The following is a 17,500-nucleotide window of genomic DNA, read 5'->3' as shown; positions in this document are numbered from 1 at the left end:
ACAAATACTCAAGTGACAGAAAGAGGTTAATCATAAGCATATCTTGTTACGTGTACAGTTTAATTCAAATAGGACGGAACATGAGATGATCTGTCTCCCAATAAAGAGACGGGTAAAGAGATGCATTGAAATAGCGTATAGCAGGGAAAGAACGGAGCAGACAGAACCATTTAATTTTCCTTACAACTCTTTGCCTTGCTTTAAAGGCAATGGACGAAAAGGATGAAAGATAAATCGGACGAGAGGAGGGAAAAATATGGAATTTAAAAATAGGGAATACACAGTCTGGTTCACCCGCTCTCCAGAAAGTAGGACACGACTAAAATAGGAATCACGTCGTCTTCTTTATTAACCGCTACACCTAAGACTAGACAATACACAAACTTAAACTTATGTGGAATGACCAGCATTCAAATAACTAACTTCCTATCGATCTAATAACAAAGAACAAAACTTGGTAAACACCAGGAAACAAATACATGAAGATTGTCTTACTTAGCAAAGAAATACTGTTGTCGGCTTGGAAGATACACTGTGGCATATATTTTTCGCGCCCACTCATATGTGTTTATGTGCGTGTGTGTATGCTTGTGCACTAACCTTATTGATTACCTTCGACTAGTTATCCTCCGAACAAAAGCTATGGACTGTTAGCAAAACTATGCAACAAATATGTAAGTGTACAATCAAGAGGGAACAGATTAGCATTCCATTACTTGTCAGTTGCTCAACGATCTTTCCTTCATTTTTAATGGCCGTAGCCTCCTCCCCCTCCTCCTCCCCCATGGCCGTATCCTCCACCGTGTCCTCCTTTGTGGTCGTATCCTTTAGGACACACGGTCTCGTACGTCTTCCGAGTCCTCGTTGCGTAGACGGTAACGTAGGACTTCTCGGTGACCGTCACGTACTTAGGGAGAGTGTTGATAACCGTGTGGGTGATGTACTGAGGCAGCGTTGCTTTCTTCGTCACGAACTGCGGAACCTGGGGGCAATGAAAAGTTCTGTTACGCGTTCCCTGTCTCTTTAGAACACCAATAAATAGAGAAATGATGTAAAGGACCATGTGTGTGTGTGTGCGTGTTTCCGCAACTTTCATAATAATGAGTCTTTCGTGAGCAAGTGAAGGTATGCAATTTGGGTTGAAAGAGTTTGACGGATAAACGATGAACTGGAGAGAGACATTTCGTGCTGTACGTAAGAGACGCCACGTCAACGCACCCAGGAGATAGACACACACAAACACAAAAAAAATTCTCTCTCTCTCTCTCTCCGTATTGTGCCACTCACTTTGACAGATTATATGAAAAGAAACATATTTGAACAAATTACTCATTGGAAGACTAATGAGAGCTAATGAACAGGATTATATATATATATATATATATATATATATATATATATATATATATATATATATATATATATATATATATATATATATATATTGTTGGTTCAAACGCCAGATGGTGGAATCAGCCCTAATTAAACAAAGAAATACGATGAATCTATCAAAAGGATCATGGGACTCAGATATCATAGATATTATGTATGTATAAATGGGTGTAATTATGTATATATATATATATATATATATATATATATATATATATATATATATATATATATATATATATATATATATATATATATATATATATATATATATATGACATGCGTCGTTCCTCCTCCTTACTTTGTTTGTCAGTGACCTAATAAAAGAATTACTGAAGATATAACTAAGTTGATTTTATCAATTACTTTTCCGGAAAATAATTTCCATATTTTATCACCAAATATGTAGGCTACTTCTGTTTGACGTTTTCTTCTCCATATCAAGTGGTATGTCCCATTTTCTTCTTGTAACGACACAAAATATCCTTTGTGCATGAAATGTCTTCTTTCGAGAACACCACTTGAGACACTTTCAATGCATTATCCTTTCTCCTATAACATTTCCTATTCCATTTTATGTAACGATTTCTTCTTATCAGAAATACAACTGAAGGCACTGGCGTTGTCTATCTCTGTAATTCGTTTAGATACATTTGCTGCATTTAACGTTTTCTTATTTTAGAAGTGCAACTAAAACTGACACTTTCTTTTAATGAATTGTTTTCTCTCTATAAAAACAGTAAAACATCTTCTGTTATACTGTGGGTCTCTTTGTGAATGCATTCTCGAATGATTCTGCTACACTCTACCAAGCACGAAGAGACCTCTCTGGTGTGGCGTTTAAAGATCTGCCCTGGTGCCAATTTTACAAAACAACAACTTGACAGACCTTTGAATGTCTTTGAGACAATAACATATTTTTCTTAGTTTTTTACAAAGATTTACCGTTGAATGTATAGCCCATTCATAAATATTTAACATGTTCGTCTAGACAAGAAACATCATACAGCATTTACATCTAATTAACTGCAGGGGTAAGCTGTTTGTATGATGAACTGGCGCTCACTCTTAAGATCCCATGCTGGAACAAGGCCACCTTAATCTTAACTATTTTGGCAGTACTTGTAGATGTACATTTATCATTATTATCTGTTTGCATACGATTGTATATTTTCTCACTCATCCAACTTACTCTCTATGTTATGCTTTATTTCACATTTCCTTGCTTACTATTTTATTCTTTACCTATGATATTAAGAAATCAAGATAATTGTAGAAAGGGGAAATGCCTCCAAACATACCGTGACCACTAAAAGTGCCCAACGGAGACAGTCTTAAGCTGCTTATCTGTGGATTTAAACGCACGTGGAGCCGTTTGAAATAATGGCAACAGCGCCAAAATGAGATGCCATGTTGATAGATAATCTGATTCCGTTTCTTGTTATTGCATAAAAAAAAACTTTATGAGTCGTGAACCTATGTAATTGACTTAGTATTCTGAGTAACGAAAAAGATGGTATTTGTTATCTGTGATGGGAAAAATGGTTCTCTCTCTCTCTCTCTCTCTCTCTCTGTCAGTTGTTGTTATAGATTTGGCATATATGCAGAGATTAAACACGAGTGGGGAGGACCCAAACAGCCCCACCAGAGCTCATTTCATTTTGGTTTTAGTATAGGTGTTCTATGGCATATTTACAAAAGAGAGAGAGAGAGAGAGACGTGTTACCTTAGAGCTTTCAACGGCAAATGACCGATTAGCATCGTGCAAGTCTTATCTTAACTTTTATTTTTTCTTTATATTCGAGATTTGTTATCTATATTAGTTTTTAAAAAGGATAAAAAAGAAGCAAGATGCCTTAGCAATGACTGATCATGGCCCGTTTATCTTCCTTTGCGTGACCTATGAATAGAATTTTGAAACTTAAAACCAATCTTGTGAGCTTAACGTACAGCTTACTTAAACAGGAAATAGATAAACTCTTTATGAACTTATAGACGCGTTCCACGGGGAAAAAAAGATTGAAGAGCGGAACGACGTTATGGATTCCGACACCTTTAACATTCAAGAATGACTATCGAAGACTATATTCGTTTATTGTTTATAGATATTATAGACACTGTTTATATATATCTTATTAGGACTTACATTCTGAGTCTGGGTAATGAAGTAAGGCACTGACTGTTTGTTCAAGACCGTCGTAGTTAGGTATATAGGCTCGTACTCGTTCTGCACAGATTTCCTGAAAGAACAGAAAAGAAGAAAAGACCCTGATCGTGGATGCAGTAAATCTACTCCATATTGTGCCATCAGGCTTGTCTCTCTCATTCTTCAATATTCTTAGTAATAGCCACGTTAATTTTGTGTTTACTCATGGAAAAATTTAAGTAGAAGGCTAGGTATTGACTGGTTTATAATTAGACGAAACATAAAGAACTAATAGTGTATTGTTTTTAATTAAAAGCGTCAAGAATGTGAGAAACCAAGATAAAAAATATAAAATGAAAAGAGCAATTCATTTCCTCACCCTCCTACGTAATAAGGCACAGGTCTGTATTCGGTCTTCTCCAGCCAAACGGTCTTGTAGCCGCAGTCATAATCGCCGACAGCCGAGCCACAACAGGCGAGAAGCATTACGACAAAACATGCCGTCAAGCGATCACCGTTCAGAAGCATCGTGATCGCATTTACGTGTCTACCTGTGATTTAGGGGTTGAGAAGGAGGTTAATTTCATTATCGTCAAGGGTCCGTTTGAAAGCCTCTTTTGCGTATACCCTTGGTTATTTTGTAGAAGAAAACGGTTATTATACGCCTTCGCCATTCTTGTGACCAGTGCAAGTCTAGCCTAGCCATGACACAACTCGTATTTAACGTGATACTTCTTTCCGCATGAGATTTTTGGAAGATTATAGAAAAAGCATTAGTTTTTTAAGTACTTGATGTAGTTGTCATTTTACTAAGCAACTTCATGACAATCTTCAAACGCGCGCTTTTGAAGTTCCTTTGATGTGCAATTTGCAATATAGCTTTTTATGCATTTGTTCTCAGATGGATTTCTCTCCATTGGCACTGGATTTAGAAAGAAATTGGTGCAAACAGCATACAGAAACGAAAACCTGGTCACTCATCACACGAGAAGGATTTGCGTTCACTTATTAATTTTATTCTCTCTCTCTCTCTCTCTCTCTCTCTCTCTCTCTCTCTCTCTCTCTCTCTCTCTCTCTCTATATATATATATATATATATATATATATATATATATAAATATATTTCTTACTAGGCAGCTTTCTTTCTTAACTAAAGTTCTTCGTTGCATCTTCCATCTTATCATTAAGTAGAGATTTCCGCATAAGTTTGTTCAGAGGATTAAATCCATCAGTTCAGCTCAGTTAACGGTGCTGATAAAAAATGGTTTTTAATAATATATATATATATATATATATATATATATATATATGTATGTATGTGTGTACAGTATGTAAGTATACATATATATAATATATATATATGTGTGTGTGTGTGTGTGTAGAGAGAGAGAGCAACCCATGCTGAGCCGGTGATGACAACGATCTTACGACAAAATGCATTGCCACAGGGTTACATTTTAGGGTTGGGGTGACAGTGCAATATATTGCAATACCTATGTCACCATTAACGAGTTTTCGTTTGGGAGAAAGGTGCGGAGAATTTGACTGTATGTCATACAGACATAAATACATACATATGTATTTACATATGTAAATGTGTATGTTGTAAAACAACTATAATATTGATAGTACAGTGCAATATTAGCGAAAAAGCGAAGCCAAGTAAAGTTCAAGTGTTCTTGTGAACCCAGTTGCAATAATCTAATATAGATTCCCTGACTATCTAAGAAGTCGTGGTATGTTGCCGTTCGCTTACATGTCTATATTTTTTTTTTTTTGTGTCATTACGATATCCTTGGACAACAATGTCATCACTTGTAAACAATGAAGAGACACTTTATCGAAGGTGGCGACTCGATACTTTGAAAACTGAAGAATCATCGCACAGTTATCAACTGCGCTCACATCGTTGGTGACAAGTTACATTACCTCCAAGGTATATTTAAAGGACCTTGACTACCTCCTTATCTCTATCGGTCGAGTTCCTACTGAGAGCTGTTAGAAAGGCAATAAAGACTGATAAGAAAGACAAAAGAAATTGAGATATGTGACTGATAAGCACTAACACAGATAAGATTTTTATCTAACGGGTTGTAGTCCCTTTCCCTGTTCCGTTTTTTTTTTTTTTTTTTTTGTGAACTTATCTGATTAACTGAAAGAAAATCGCTTCGAGTTTCAGGTCCTGTGGCCAACGCCCTTTCATTACCCGGATTCTAAATCTACATCTACGCGCCTGTTGAACTGGCAACACCCTGTCACGCTCGATGAATCCTTGATGTATAGTGTTTTTCATGCAACGCTGAAACCTAAATTGAAAAGATTTTCAACGAATAAATGGTTTTTTTTTATCAACTGGAAATGTTGGCTAATTCGATTTCTGGAGCTCAAAGGGGAAGAACTTGATTTGTTTATCATTATTTTACTCGAGAACTGGTGTGGATTTCTATCCTATGCTATTTCATTGGTCATGTTCATTTGTTACAGCAACTTCATAGACTGACTGTGCTTGAAATGACAGCTGTGCCAGTCATTCTGGAAATAAGTTTGAATCAGTCATTCAGAATTCAGGGAAGCTTTGTCAAGTTTCTCTCTCAGAAAGCCTCAGTACGGTTTTGAGTTAAAAACTTCCTGTAATTAGACACCGTATGTCCATTCACACCTCCCTAATTATCTGTGGCCTTTTTACGTATCTAAAGCCACTTACTCATGTAAAATAATAACATTCTCCTTCCAAACTTTTAGGCTTAAATCCTTTAAAGGATTTGTAGCTTCATGCCCTGTGTTTAGGTTGCAAAATTACTAAGAAAAATCTGGATTTTTAAAATGCGTGAATTTGTCAGAGAAGATAAACGATGATAATTTTTTTACCTGGACGTTTTCAACCCGAGATACAGTACACTAAGGGAAGGGGATAACCATTGTTGGAGCCATGGAAAACTGAGATGCGTGAGAGCAAAATGGTGCTAATTCAAGGATTGTGCAGATAGAATCAAGTGTTCTAAAAAACAATGCTGTGATAGTAAGAGTATGCAATCCAGGAGAAAAAATAGTAAAAGTGAAGAAGAATTTTTTTTTTTTTTTTTTTTTTTTTTGAAAATTTGAATCTGGCTGTGTCTGAAGACGGCGGAAAGTGGATATTCTGGGGAAACTGAATCGTTGGCAATTTCTGGTCTGTCTACTGTCAACAAGAATGGAGAAAGTTTTGTGGAGATGAAGTCTGAGAGGAGCTACACTGTTAAGATTTTTGTGGTTTCCGGAGAAGAATGCTCATAAGTACGCTTTGGAAATAAATAGTTTTGAGGTAAAGATAAGTTTTGGTACATATCAGATGGAAAAACATTTTATGTGCAATGTTGGGGAGACGAGTGGCTGGAGGCATTGCTGATCATTATCTGATCGAAGTGAAAAGGAAAGTAGAAGTTTTAGGTAGGGAAGAAATCCCCCAAATGCGGATGTGAATATTATTATGACGAGTGAGTTTTAGAATAGTGAGAATGGCATATGAGGAGGAGAAGGGTGAGAGATGTCTGTAAAGAAGGTACCAAGTACCCTCATTGTTTCATTTCTGTTTAAGTCACTGCCATGAGCAATGTATGGTTTAAGATTGGTCTTATTATTGGCTGAAGCTGTGCTGGTAGTCTTAAGAGTAATATCAGTATTGCCAAGAACCTTTGATTTAAGTTTATTGGATTTAGGGTGGTACTCCTGCACGGACTCTTGTTCGAAAGCAACCGACGTAACTTTCAAATTTTTTTATAAAAAGTTTTTCGTGGTTTATTGTACAGCTGGAAGGAATTATTTTATATTTAAAAGCCTCAAGACCGAACGGTATGAATATTTGTTAACTCAAACCCACTTTCACTTTTAAAATTAGCATGTTTTGCTTGTTTCAAATATGATGGAGGTTATCTATTTGAAAGGATTATAGAAAGTGAAATTTTCTTTCTGTTTTCTGTTTCCTAAGGAGTACGAATACATAAAAAAAAGCGTGAGAAAAAATACAAAATAAGTTTTAAAATATACTTCTTTGAAAGTATATTACTTCTTAATTCATAAACATGAAGTAAATGCACTTCTTTATTTGTGCTGATTCAGCACAGAATATATTTTCATGTTTCAGCCAAATGAATAACTCGCCATATTAATGTTCACTATTCATCAAATTATAAACTGAGAGACAGATCATACGAGCCTGTTGTCACGGCTCTTGGAACCCAATAACAGTAAAAAATTTATTTAACAAGTACCGCCCGAAGGTGAGAAAGTGCAAACTCACCACGGTTGAGTAAAGAGGCTCAGATGAACAGGCTGTTATGACACTTTCTCTCCTCCCATTCCCCCACCTCCTTTCAACCCTTTCCCTGCCCCCTCCCCCCAAAAAAAAAAAAATTGTAAATGTCAGTATCGACAATCAAGACTCAGCAATCCTTTTTACTCAAAGTGAATTCATTAATCTGAAGAGCTTTCTATCATTTGTTCAAGGACTTTACCCGTGGCCGGAAGAATGTTGAGTTTTTAAGGTCTAGAATCTCTTGAGGCAAACAACTTTCTCGCCAGGTGTAAGGAAGGATCCACTTCGTTAACTCTTATTTACTTTGGGGGATATGGAGTGATGTGCAATTGACGCTTTATTTTTCTTTTTGATTTCTCTTTCTGCGCTTCGCTGGAAATTGCTCCCTCGTTGATTGAAATCATTGCTCGCGTTTCTTGGCAGCAATTAACGTTGAGGTCGATGGTCTTATATTTTGCGAGTAAATACAAAATATGAAATGCGTTCAGTCTTTCACTTATTAATCCTTACTTTCAAAACATACGGCAGTGGAAATCTTCAGAGACATCGCATAATTGTTGTAGCTTCTCTTGTGGGAATGTTCATGCATTCATAACGAAGCCAGACGACAAGACTGAGCATCTTCTCCTTACACGCATTGAAACTTAAAAGAAGGAAAGTCGCCTACACCTTTCGAGGTGCTCGGAGGGAGAAAAGGGCCAATTGCTCTTTAAGGGTCAAGTCGGTCGAATAGAGCTATTTATCCTGGGAACAAGCTGCGATATATAGAGGATGAGTCTCTAAGGTTTTTGCATGTCTTCGCTGTCAGCGTGTCATGGATAATAGATAGCGGTTGTCGGTATTAATAAAATAGAGAGGATTTATCTATTTTCAAAACTAATTCTCATAACTGCTTTTGCTCGAGGTTTAGAAAAAAAAAAAAAAGAGGTTTATTTCTCATTCCTCTTGAAAGGCTTGATTTTACAATGGCTTCTATTACAAACGGTGATGACAGTTTTATGATTTTGATAATATCTACATTCTGCTGTCATTGTCATCTGGTGACGCTCTTCAGAAGTTCAGGAAACCCTTCATAAAATATTGAGGTCAATCTCCTTGATGGCGGTCCTTCTTAAAGAACAGATTCCTAATGGCTTTATGAACTCTCACTCGACGTCAACAGGTGGCCATTTCTCTACAAGTCAAAATCCCTGTGTTGATTATTTCAAACTGGCCTTAAGAATAGAGGCTCCAAAGCATAACCATTAAGAGTCAGTTTCTCTTTACTGGTAGAAATTGGTTAATAATATTCAGTGATAGTAAGCCATTTGATAAAGTGCAATATGATCGGGGTTACTTGTCATCTCTAATTATAATTGATAATGTTTCAGGTAGCTAAGAATTAGGGGGCCCTACTGTAATCAACAGAGTTGCCTTCATCCAGATTCAAGAATTCTGTGACTCATTAAACTAGAAGTTTTGACGCAGTGTCATCATGCCGAAGAGATTGCAATTTTTACAAGGGACGTAACATACATTTCGTCAATTAGATAAAATATAGTAAGTTTAAGGAAACGATTACATATGCTAGGATAACCGATAAAGTCAAGAATAAAAAAGTATAAAATAAAAAAACAATATTCTTCAGCACTCACAACACCAGGACGTCAGTTCACTGGAACAATATGCCCGGATACTTCCTCACCGAAGAAGAGTTGATGCTCAACTGGTAACCAGGTGTAGCTTCCATTTCCAGCAAGTATAGTGATCAAGAGAAAACACCTCCGCCCATTGAGAGAGAGAGAGAGAGAGAGAAAGGGGAACTAGGGGAGGGGCGAGCACCAGGACGCCCTCAGAGGGCCGGGGGGACTAGCACTGCACCAGGAGCCGGCGAAAACTTAACTGAAAGCAAATTTAACATTTAACGCCATCATAGTCGCGAAACATTTGTTTGCTTTTGACTTTGTGCCTACGAGTCGAAAAGCATGACTGGAATGATAGATCATCAACCCGTCTCTCTTTTGTTTACATATTTGATTGTTTGTTTTCCTGTCTGTTTACTAAGATTCTTTTTTAATATATTGTTGTAGGATCACTTTCGCTGTGATTGAGAGTTTATGTTTTTCATATAATGAGGGGTGATTGGTTGGGGTTTCTAAAAGAAATGAAAAGCAAATTCTGAGAAGAAGAAGAAGAAGAAGAAGAAGAAGAAGAAGAAGAAGAAGAAGAAGAAGAAGAAGAAGAAGAAGAAGAGAAATATTATTCAGGTAAAGCGTCTGATGCGATAGGCTCTCGACAAATATCAAGTTTCAGCCGAATTAGAACGAAAGGGAGGATTGACTCTTTACCAATTTCCTGATCTTGTTAATACTGAAGTTCGTGTATTTTAGAGCAATATATATTTTAGTGTAATATACAAGACTTCAAGCAGAGCTCCTCGTATGTACCAGAATACCTGCGTTTTTAAATCAGCAACTTTCAACTTTGTGTCCAGATAATCTCCGTGGTATTCGGCGTCCCATGTCTCCGACAAAAGCTTTGTAAACACTTTTAGCTTTTATATTTTGTGACTTCATAGATATGTATATATATATGTATATATATATATATATATATATATATATATATATATATATATATATATATATATATATATATATATATATATATATATGTGTGTGTGTGAGAGAGAGAGAGAGAGAGAGAGAGAGAGAGAGAGAGAGAGAGAGAGAGAGAGAGAAAACCCACAGTGTTTTTTGGTAATGAAAATAAAAATAAGCGTATAATCGGATTTGAGATCAGTAACTTCCTAGGTGCTTTCGTCATATGGGAGGTTTCTTCTGTACTTAAAGTTTATATTTGTTATTTGTTAGGCCAATGAAACCAGTTTTATTTGATTTATCGATGGGTTTCTCGATCATTTATGCAAGGGAGATTAACTGTTATCCCACCATTCAAACGCAAGATTTAACTATGCACATATTTTCAGAAATATCCGTGTAAGGGCGACAAATCGCGCCTCTCTTTCCTTGTATTTCTCCTTTCAGATGTACATTAATCACGTCATGTATTTTACCTGTCTTTATTTCAGATTCTTTGTGTACCTCATCTTATGCATCACTGTACGGCCTTTCTGCCGATATGTATATCTACCTTTTATATGTCATGTAACAAATGTTGTACGTATTTTTATGCTTGCTAAAAAACTCAAATCGTGTATGGACGCAGCTGGGGGCCTCGGGTCGCCCGCTACCTTTCTGCCCGCTTTTTGTCTTATAAACACCCCCCGGAGTGGTTCCCGGAAGCCATTAATGGACCCAAACGGCGACTAAGTCTTGGCCCAATGAACCTAATCCACGCCCCTAACGGACTAACTACGGCGCTCTAACAAAGTGTTCGGGCGTTAACCGACCCCCATCGGCAGGTCGCCAGCGTCATTAGCAGACCCACACGGCATGCTCCCCCAGCGTGTATTGGCGCAAGTGTTCCCTCACACTCCAAGTGAGAGCGTGAATGAGCATGGACACAGACATTCCCAACCACATACAAATTACCGCGAACCTCTCAGAGGCAGATACCTCCCTCTCGCAACCCCCTCCTGCTCGCACCTCCACACCAGTACCGCCGCCCCACGCAATGACCCCCCTGATGGACCAACCAAAGACGGCCCTTAACATAAGGCTGCTGCCATTCATCAGGGAGAACGCAGCATCTTGGTTCTACAGGGTTGAGGGGCAATTCAAAATAGCAGGCCTGACGGATGAGATGTTGAAGGCAGACATCGCCATTAATGCCCTCCTAGAGGAGATATATAAGAAGATTGGCCCTTGGTTGATGACGACGTCGGGCCCCGCCACCTTCCAAAAACTGAAATCCACTCTCGTCGAGACCTGTTTCCTGCTGGTCTCCGAGAGAGCTGCCCACGCCCTCAATCTCGCCCTCAACCCCCGGCAGGAGGGAGACCTCTTGGAAGTGTGGCACGCCCTCCAGGACCTCCTCCTCCTCCCCGAGACTGACAGCAGCGGCAGGTGCAAAGAAATCAGTCTGTCGAGGGAGATCTTCCTGTGGCAGCTACTGCCGGAGGTCCATGGGCAGATCACGGATGCATACACCCTGCTGGTCGAGGACCTAATCAGGTTGGTGCAGCAGCTGATGGACTCTACGAAGGCGGCCAAGTGGGCAACCAGGCCCGCACACTCTGCCAACTGCCTCCTGCCGGAGGACCCCGCCACAGAGCCCGTCAACTCCATCGAGCAGAAAAGGCCGTCCCACCAGCAGAAGAGGGAAGGGCTGGGGCTATGCTACTTCCACCGGAGGTTTGGGAGAGCTGCCATGAGGTGCAAACCCCCCTGCCCTTTCTTCCTTTCAAAAAACAGAGGAGGTGACGGCCAACCCGACAGGCCGCCGTGGCAGCAGCAACAAAAACTCCCAGGGGCCCCCTACCAACAGGGTTCTATGTTCACGACGCGATCTCCGGCAGGATGATGTTGGTCAACACTGGAGCCATGCGTTCGGTGTTTCCGCCTTCAGGAGAGGACCGCAGATGCCCGCCGGACCCGACTGCCTGCCTGACGGCTGCAAATGGGTCCCCCATCCTCTCCTACGGCACCAAGCCCCTGTCAATCTCCATCCTTGGTCGGAGGTACAGCTGGGAGTTAGTCATCGGGGACGTTGGGACTCCACTCCTAGGGGCAGATTTTCTCGCCCACTTCAGTCTATCAGTCGACAACAGCCGCAAATGCCTGCTGGACACCAAGTCCTGCCAGTCCCTGCCCTTGTCGCCAGACCCCAGGCAGTCCACCATCTGTTCCATTGTGCCCCACCAGTACAGTTCCCTTCTGAAGGAGTTCCCGGAGGTCTTCAAACCCGAGCTCCACCAGATGCCTGGGACTCCTGCCAAACACGGGATATACCGCTATATCAAGACAAAGAGCCCCCTGACGCACGCAAAGTTCCGACGGCTTCCTCTGCAGTGCCTTCAGGAGGCCAAAAAGGCCTTTGCAGAGATGGAAAGGATGGGCATATGCAAAAAGGCTCCCAGCCCATGGGGCTCCCCTCTTCACATGGTGCAGAAAATGGACACCACCTGGAGGCCCTGCGGCGACTACAGGTGGCTGAACCTGGCAACAGAGCCGGACCACTACCCCCTGCCAAACATTCAGGACCTGATGGCCTCTTTCCACGGGGCAAGTTTATTCTCCAAATTGGACCTACTAAAGTGTTATTTTCAGGTACCAGTAGTGCTGGAGGACATCCCCAAAACCACCAAAGACCTTAGAGTGGGGCCCCGACCAGCAGAAGGCTTTCCTCCTGATGAAGGCCGCCCTCACCAAAGCAACATCTTTGGCCCACCAGGACCCCAGCACTCCCCTCCAGCTGATGACGGAAGCCAGCAACGTCGCCTGCGGAGCAGTCCTGGAGCAGGTCATCAGAGGGACCCTCAGCCCATCGCCTTCTTCAGTAGGGAGGCTACAGCACCTCACCTGAGTCCACAGCATACAGCACCTCCTCCTGGGGGACCAAGAACTCTTCACTGGGGCATACCAGGCAGCAGTACAGCACTTCATCGCAGAGTTCCTCCTGGAAGAACCCAGGCGCCCTTCGAGATTGATTTGGACTGACCACCAGCCAGCTGGTCCACGCGCTTCACAAAGCTGAGGGACGCATGGTCTGGTCTAGGCAGCAGTGGCACGGAAGGACAACAGCCATCTGACAGAGAAGTTCACCTGAAAGACCATCAAATACAAGCAAAGTGGAATCCCGGCAGGAAGAACAGCCAAAGAGAGTACCTGATGTCCTCTCCCCGAGGATCGATTACAACTCATTGATTTGATATTTTTTTGTCATAGTGTTATGGTCTTGTCTTTCAGAAACCAACAGGTTCGATACACAAACAAGTCATAGAGGAACAGGGATTGACAACTGACAGAGCGAGGACCTTGTCCTTCCATCCAATGCCGAACGAACAAGCTGCTTGACCCTGAGACCCCAGCCTGAAACTGTACAGCCATCCACAGTCGCCAGCAAGCTGAAGTGGAAGGAAAAAGCCAACTTAATTTTAACAGGAAAAAGCTAATTTTTTTTTTTTTTTTTACTCAAAGTACTCTCCCCCGATGCTGCCACACCTCTGCCAGCCAAAACAGAACCAGTCCTGTCATGGTCACCAGTGTTATGGTCTTGTCTTTTGGAGACCAACAGGTTCGATACACAAACAAGCAATTGGGCTGTAATGACTGACGAAGGCTGACAAACATAGGAGGAAGGAGCAGAACAAAACCCAAAAATAACCTTAACATTAATTTATTTATAAAATATACATAATGTACAGTTCAGTCAGGTTCAAACTATAAAATTCATATTTATACAAAAATGAGTCAGCAGCAAAAATTAACTGGTCAGCACAACATTACAAATCATGAGTCACTGAATAAAATAAAAATTTAGTAATTAAATATAAAAAACATAATAAACATTAGCAGCACAATAAACAACACAAATGACCAGCACAATAATTACATTTCATAAATTCAGAGCATAAAACACAAAATAGAGCCAGTACAAGAAATGATCAAATCAATAAAATATTAAATGATCAAATCCATAAACATAACAAGTCAGGAAGTTAATATTTAAATGAGTCAGTAAAATATGAATTACGCAAACGGCATAATGACAAATGGAAAAAAACAAGCAGCATAAACAAAGTACCAATAATGAAAAGACTGTAAAGTAACAATCATAACAAATACACCAACAGGCAGCATAAAGGAACAGTACAGACGTTCTCCTCCAAAACCGGACGACCACGACAGAGCCGACACGACAACCGTCTCGTTCTTCAAGAAACGTACCGACGTCCTCCTCCAATACCGAATGACCATGACAGAGTCGAAACGACAACCATCTCGTCCTCAAATACTCTTCACTGCTCTGCTGCCGAGACTCTGACCGTCTACTGCTCTGAAACTGACTTTCAGGTACGAATACCTGCTGCTGCTACCCCAACTGCTGACTCACTGCTGCCCTGGACCTGACTGATGAAGTCTGACACCATTCAAGAGACATCAACTCGCCAGCAAGAAAATAAATAAAACACAAATAAAGGAGGTAACAAGGAACAATCGGCCAACGATTGTTCTCACAAATAGCTCTCTTGAAATGGATTGCTACTTACAACAAAATACGTAGAAAAAATATTTATTGATGGGCTGGGAGAAATATTAGTATCTATAAAACAAAGTTTCTTTTACTAGCAAGCAACTTATATGCAGAGTCTCTAAAAGCTCAAGAAATGCTTTCCCATTACTGTGACAATGAGCCTCTACCAAGGGCTCATTTCTGGAATGGGCATTACAAGTGATATGAAAATAATTTGAATCAATAAATAAATATAAATAAATAAATAAGTTGTGTAAGTTGATATTGTAATTGCACTACCAGTACCAGTTCAGGAAAAAATTTGATGAATCTTTTATTTATCTAAATTTACTCCTTTTATAAAAATAAAGGAAGGATAACAAAAATCTTGATAAAATTCAGGAAAGACAAGAGGAGGGAAAAATCACAAAGCTGTAGCATGAGTGGTGGTACTATATTCGGAACATGGTACAATATTTCCTACTGCATTCTCATTTCCTTGTTTTATGTATTTGTTTATTTTTCTTGTGCATTGGTTTGTTTTTGTTTTCATCTTACTATGCCACCTCCGTGCCTTTGTAGTCTTCTGATTTTCATACATACCCTCCATTTCCTGATTTATGCACACATATTGCCATGACTGTATGTGTGCATACAAACTTTTGTATTCATACACTTTTCTTTTTTTTGTAGACAGCATTTAAAATGCCAGAGCTAAAGTTAAATTTGGAGGCATAATTTTCACTGTTTAGTCTATCCCTGCAAATCTGGAGTAATTTCTACAAGCGAAAATATGTAACGAAATGTCTTAATCAAAGAACATACCTAACTTAATAAGAATGAACTTTTACAGTTTACGATTATTACAACCATTTTATTTCCCTTCCAGGTAAATGGGATCCACGATGGAGTTCATCGCAGGAAATAAATGAAAACTAGGTCTCAGTTTATTGAACGGACAACTCCTGAAGGAACGGAACTTATGAGGAGAGATGCTGGATGTTGGAAAGGATTCACTTGATACCCTAGCCTTTCCTCCGTGTAGAAATATTGCAATTTTACTCACCCACTTATATTCATCAGATGCTTCAGATACATATATACTGGAAGCGAGCTTGCAATATTTGTAATGCTACAAAAAAAATTTTGTGAATAAACCTCGTTTCTTTATTGTGTTTTGGAAACCACCTCGCGCTAGAAAAATGGAATCGTGTTTGCAAAGTTTAACTGAGAGCATCTAAAACTTTTATAAAGGATAAGAATAATTGTAGCAATACAGAGATTTAAAAAAATGGATGTTCGAGATTCTTATTTTCTTAGAAATTTCCCTAGCAACTCACACTTGTTCGCTTTATGTTCTTGTGTTTAAAGAATATTACCGAGTGAATATTAAAATGATCACCGACAGAAAAGAAATGAGAGCGAATAACCATGTCAAGCAAATATACAAACAAATAAAATTTTTGCTTTAGGTTTAACACAACAAGAAATTACATTAACAGAAGAAGAGAAATTTTGGTAGCACTCGCAGCTTGTGTTTGATGATCATGACTCGACATCTCTTTAAACATCATGGATCGAGTGAGAGTCGGCGATGAATCGCCCTGTCGACAACTGATGTCTTTCTGCTAAACACCAAATCACCTGCGTTTAATGAACATTCTGTTCAGCCGGGTGTATCCATCAGCCATCATCAAATAATAACAAAAGTAAAAGTAATATTGATCAATTCTTCTCAGATCAGTGAGTGGAAATCTTTCTGCAGGCTGCAAATTATTGCAGGGGAGGAGTTACAGGTCTCGGAAACAAGAGTGACTAACGTCTTAGAGAAATCGGAAATCGTCACAAGAAAGACTAGAAAGGGTTGCGTTCGCAATGACAATGCTAAAAAAAAATAGGATGACTGAGGCTCTATGAAACAGATTAATCATTTTATGAGCTCTAGGTTCATAAATGATAATTTATTTGCCCTTACTTTCATTTGGCTCATTGAGCGAAGACAGTCTTTGTGCAACACTTTGTAGTCAATCTTTCGTCTGTATACAGTTGATGTCTTTATATAGAGATTACACAAAACATATTATACTCAAACATCCCGATCTGTTTCAATTTCCAGTTCTTCATGTCGATAATGTCGTGCTTACCAATCATCCAAGACAACAACGAACCTTGCCAAACTCACAGTAAACCGTCATTATTTACTTACGATGCCACCCTATTTGTCAAGGATTGTCAAGAATTGCTGTCGTTTCCAATGAATTCCCTACAACTCATCAAAACTTGCTCCGCTTATTTGTCATGGACCACAATAAATGCGACTTATTTTCAGCTATTTTCATTCAAGTCAGGTCAGCTCATGTTACAAAGGCTCGAAAACCTCAAAATTATGAAGATTATCCAGTTGTTTCATGTTATTTGGTGTGGGCTTGAGAAAATGAAGACAGGAAGATGAAAAATAAGTATTAGGAACAAAAATAAACTAAAAACAAATAAAATATAATGATTATTTAAAAATACATAAGGTAAAGATCACTTAAAAACAAAACAGGAAATTC

General features: G+C 39.4%; 1 protein-coding gene across 1 annotated transcript in view; it reads left to right on the top strand.

Annotated features, from left to right (window-relative positions):
* The window catches only part of LOC136829495 (dynein axonemal assembly factor 11-like), a 33,560-nt gene extending 17,312 nt beyond the window's left edge, over positions 1-16,248 (top strand). The window contains 1 exon segment of the mRNA XM_067088264.1: positions 15,835-16,248. The gene's annotated coding sequence lies outside the window, so the exon portion shown is untranslated.
* The last annotated feature ends 1,252 nt before the right edge of the window (positions 16,249-17,500 follow it).

Source organism: Macrobrachium rosenbergii, chromosome 4, assembly GCF_040412425.1.
Source record: "Macrobrachium rosenbergii isolate ZJJX-2024 chromosome 4, ASM4041242v1, whole genome shotgun sequence".
NCBI classification, from domain to species: Eukaryota; Metazoa; Arthropoda; class Malacostraca; order Decapoda; family Palaemonidae; genus Macrobrachium; species Macrobrachium rosenbergii.
The sequence above is the reverse complement of the archived record's forward strand: the minus strand, read 5'-3'. Positions and strand labels throughout refer to the sequence as shown.